At 36.0% G+C, this 4442-nt stretch overlaps 1 pseudogene; it reads right to left on the reverse strand.

Moving 5' to 3' along the window:
- Nucleotides 1–696: 696 nt before the first annotated feature.
- LOC112516161 overlaps nt 697–4442 on the reverse strand; it is an 18383-nt pseudogene continuing 14637 nt past the window's right edge.

Consider the following 4442-nt stretch of genomic DNA (forward strand, 5'->3'; position numbering starts at 1 on the left):
CATAAACATGAAAAAGCCTACATTGGTTGCATCAAGTTCTAAAATGACCATGCTTTTAGATTATGCTATGCTCATGTTAGCGTGGAATGAAAGATTATCTTCCATCCAATCTACTTATTGCATGACAGACTTCTCCTTATCTTCCAAAGCCTATATCTTATTTATCTATTCTTATTTTATAATCTTTTTTTCTTTCTAATCGATCCAGAATTTAAGGCATAAAAGCTCGTGATTTCTACATAGAATTCCATTGCCGTATGAGATGAAGTCTTTGTACTTGAGTTTGGGCTTTAGGATATGAATGAATTAAAGATGCAGTGATTTTTATCGGTTTTCATTTTACTTGAATGATGTTGACCAAACTGTTTTCCTAATCTAAGGATTGGATCTGCCATCTCTTAATCACAGTAAACGAAAAGAAGGCAATACTTATGCAAAGAAAACCAACCAATCAAAAACATAACCACCCAAGCTTGACAAAGGCACAAACATCACAGGATATCCTTTTTAAATACACATATGCCAATGATGATCTGCACAAGGTTTAAACATGAAGCTACCAAATATAAACACAAAACATAAGAAGCATCCCAATTCCTATGATGGGTCTATTTATCAATTTATCATAGTGGTAGAATTCTAAACCTTCTTACATAAAACTAAATTTGAAGTAAGATGGAAACATATGGCAACTTTTTAATAAAGATTAAACTGAACCTACATTATACACACACAGATAAACACATATATAACAAAACCTTGAAACAAAAAACTAACCTTGAAAGTTCTATAATATAGTATAGGTAAAGATGAAACTTGAAAGTTTTTTTCGTATGTATCCTGTAGAACAAAAACAAAAAAGAGTAGATTGAATTAATTATGTTGAGGATAAAATTTTAGGATTCATTCAGAATATATTTGGAGGGGATTTAGAGCAAGCGGATAAGAAATTATGCATAAAAGAACAATTTTGGAACTTCAAAGTATGTGAACTTATGACTTACCTTATTAGAATCCATTTCAGATGCCACATCTTTTCCAACCACTTCCTTGTACATTTGTAGCCTTCTCTCCTTCATTTTTAAAGCACTCTTGACACCCTTGAGTATTTTTCCTGCAATCAACTCAAGCAATTGTAAAGTAAGAAAAAAGAATTAACATATTTGCAACATAACACTGCCTTTTCCATGGTCTCTTAACATGTTTAATGTAACATAATGGCATTGGCAGTTATAAATATAGTTGGAAGGTCAGGAGAGGTATTAGAAACACCATGGCCGTATAAAAACGAAATATATCATCAGATTCAGCTGCAAGTCATCATGCACTCAGATATCAAGATTTAACAAAACTGAGCTATATAAATAGAATCACCTGCGGGTGTTTTTTTGGTCCACCAGAATCTCATCCCTTGGAAACAACTTCTTTTAAAACAGTCATAGCTTCAGCAGCTTTTCGCTAGCGATCTGCCACATCTGATTCTTTTGTAGCTCTTTCAGCTTCTAATGTTGTGGCTTTTGCTTCTTTATCTCTCTTCTTTTCAGCTTGCCGCTTGGCCTACACAAAAATATGGCAATCATACAATTTCTCTTTAGTAACAATATAACAGTCTCATTTCTTCTATTCGAGAGCATATAGCATACACACAACTCATGACATTTGTATGCCAGATCTGATGATAATTATTCCATATAACATATTCTTGAAGCAACATGAAAAATAAACACAAGTTGTACTTCCAATCTCCAAACATTTCGATTTGATTTTCATTAGGAGGATTGTCTAGTGTTATTTCTTCTGGCCAAGTGTTACTCATGGTGTGGTTAAGATTAGATTAGCGGCTTGATATTGAAAAACTAAATTAATCTCTTCGGCGTAAGATGAAAAAATATTCAGAAAGCTCGCTTTAGTGCAATACAAGTATGTACTGTTATCCCTTATGTACAACACAAATGCATACTCATTTGAGCGAACAATATTTAGAAAGAGCACACTAAGTTGCAACACAAGACATGTACATATGGTGTTTTAAACGAAGTTTTGAGTGCCTGGGAAAATGACAGAGCACAGGCTGATTCTTCATTAATATATGAAAAATTATTCAAATGGGTATCTGTTAGACCCCATAAGTATTATGCATGAAGTAATGAAGACAAACAAGTGATGAAGAACCAGAAGGTCGATGGAAGACTTCAAGGAAAAATGACTAAGTCTGAAGAACAACCAGAGGGTCGATGAACTGACTAGAGATGCACTGGAAAGTGCATCTCCATAACCCCTCTGGTACTAACACTTGGAGTTTCCTTCACAAGTTCAACCAGAGGCAAGCAATGAAGATATGAAGATAAGGTTGAACTCATATCCCATGAAAGACAGCTGGAGATGACTAATCAATAGTTGGAGTCTACAAAGTTTATCTTACTTTAATGTTTATTCTTGATTTAGATAAGCTTTATCTGTTAGTAGAAGATTAGCTAAATAGTCTCACTAGATAGTTATCTTCTTAGCTAGATTACTAGTATAAATAGGTGGATAGGCCTATTGTAATCTAAGACACTTATTACGTTTTTCACATCATTGGAATAAAGTGAAATCTTTGGCACTCAAGATTATTCTTAGAACGTTTATTAATTGTTCTTGGGTGTTCATTATTTTACTCATCCAAACACTATAATTTGGTTATTCTTAACTTAATTATTAGTGTTATTGAGAGATCTGGGATCAACAATTGGTATCAGAGCCTACTGATTGTTTTTCCAATCAAATGATCATAAAGAATCTCTCAATTCACGTTTTTCATAAAATATCTTCTCAAAAAACGTAAATTTTCTCTCTTCTATAAATCTTAATGGCCAACTGGAATTCCGCCTATAGTGTTGGTTCCCTCACCAAACCTCTAACTCTTGAAAGAGAAGAGTACCCACAATGAAGGATACGGATGGTGAACTTTCTGGAAGAGATGAACAGAAATCTTCTGCGATCTGTCATGGAGGGTCCTTATGTTCCACAGACTCTTGTTCCAAGAGTCCCAGTAACAAATACCACAGCAGAAATTCCTGCATATTACATGCCCAAGGATGAGAAGAATTGGGATGAAGATGACATAGAGCGAGTAGAAACCGACAAGAAGGCCAAAAGACTGATAATCATGGCCATCCCCAATGAAATCTTCCAATCCTTTGATGCATGTTCCACAGCCAAGGAACTATGGGATGAGCTGGCGAGCCAAATGGAAGGAGGAGCAAAAACGAAGAAGAATCGTAGAGCCCAATGTCTCAACGAATACACCAACTTCAAGGCTCTTCCTGATGAACAAATCCAAAAGACATACGATCGTTTCAACACATTGATTAATCAATGTCGTCGAAACGATATCTCCAGAACAAAGGAAAAAAACAATGTTTTGTTCCTTAAATGTCTCGACAATGAATGGACACAACTGTCGATGTCCCTTCAAGCAAATCAGGACTTAGACGGCTGGTCACTCCATGACGTATACAGAACGCTTGCTGCACAAGAGAACGATATCATGAAGAAGAAGGTGTCCATTGGTGGACCCCTGGCTCTTGCAGCTGAAGAAAAGGACGTTTCAAGGACCTCCACCAGAAACCACAAGAAGAAAGAAAAGAAAGCACTAGTGGTGGAATCAGAATCTGAAGATGAAACATCTGAATCAGATGATGATATCAAAGCCTTTGTAAAATCTCTGGCCTTGATTACAAGCAGTTCCAGAAAAAGTTCATCAAGAAACCCTGTCAACGAAGAGAATTCAAGAGGGAAAGGTACCAGCCATCCTATGAAAGGAAGCCATCGAAATTTTATCAAAGGGAAGACAGAAGAGATGGAAGAGAAGAGAGAGAAGACAGAAGAGAAGATAGAAGAGAGGAGAAGAAAGATGACAAAGATGGAAGGAAAAATGACCTCCGCTGCTTCAGGTGCAGAAAAATCGGTCATTTTTCCGAAGAATGCAGAGGACGACTGGTCAAGGATGCTGATTACTACAAAAATAAATATAAGTACAATCCTAGAGAGCGAAGCCTGATGGCTGAGAAAGAAAAATGGGTGTCTGATTCTTCATCCGATGAAGAAGACAAAGCACTCATCTGTCTGATGGCCACGTCCAATTCAGAATCTGCCTCTGACACTAATGATCAGGTATGTGAGTCTACTATCGATGAAACCAACTCGGCTCCATCTGAGCTAGAGTTAAGGGTAATAAAACTTTCAGAGAACTTTTCAAAATTAAAAGAAAAATTAAATTTTGAAAAATCTGAAAGACTTAAAGCGGATAAAGAAGTCAGTTTCTACAAAAGAGGAACTGATCTTCTAACCGAAGAAAAAGCCGATCTCATGAAAGAAAAGACTCGCATCTCCACTCTTAAAAAATCAGAGGAAGAAAAATTTTTGGAAATAAACAAGCGAGTAACCAAAGACTTAGAAAA

The sequence above is a fragment of the Cynara cardunculus genome, assembly GCF_001531365.2.
Source record: "Cynara cardunculus var. scolymus isolate 2C chromosome LG 8, CcrdV1, whole genome shotgun sequence".
NCBI lineage: Eukaryota > Viridiplantae > Streptophyta > Magnoliopsida > Asterales > Asteraceae > Cynara > Cynara cardunculus.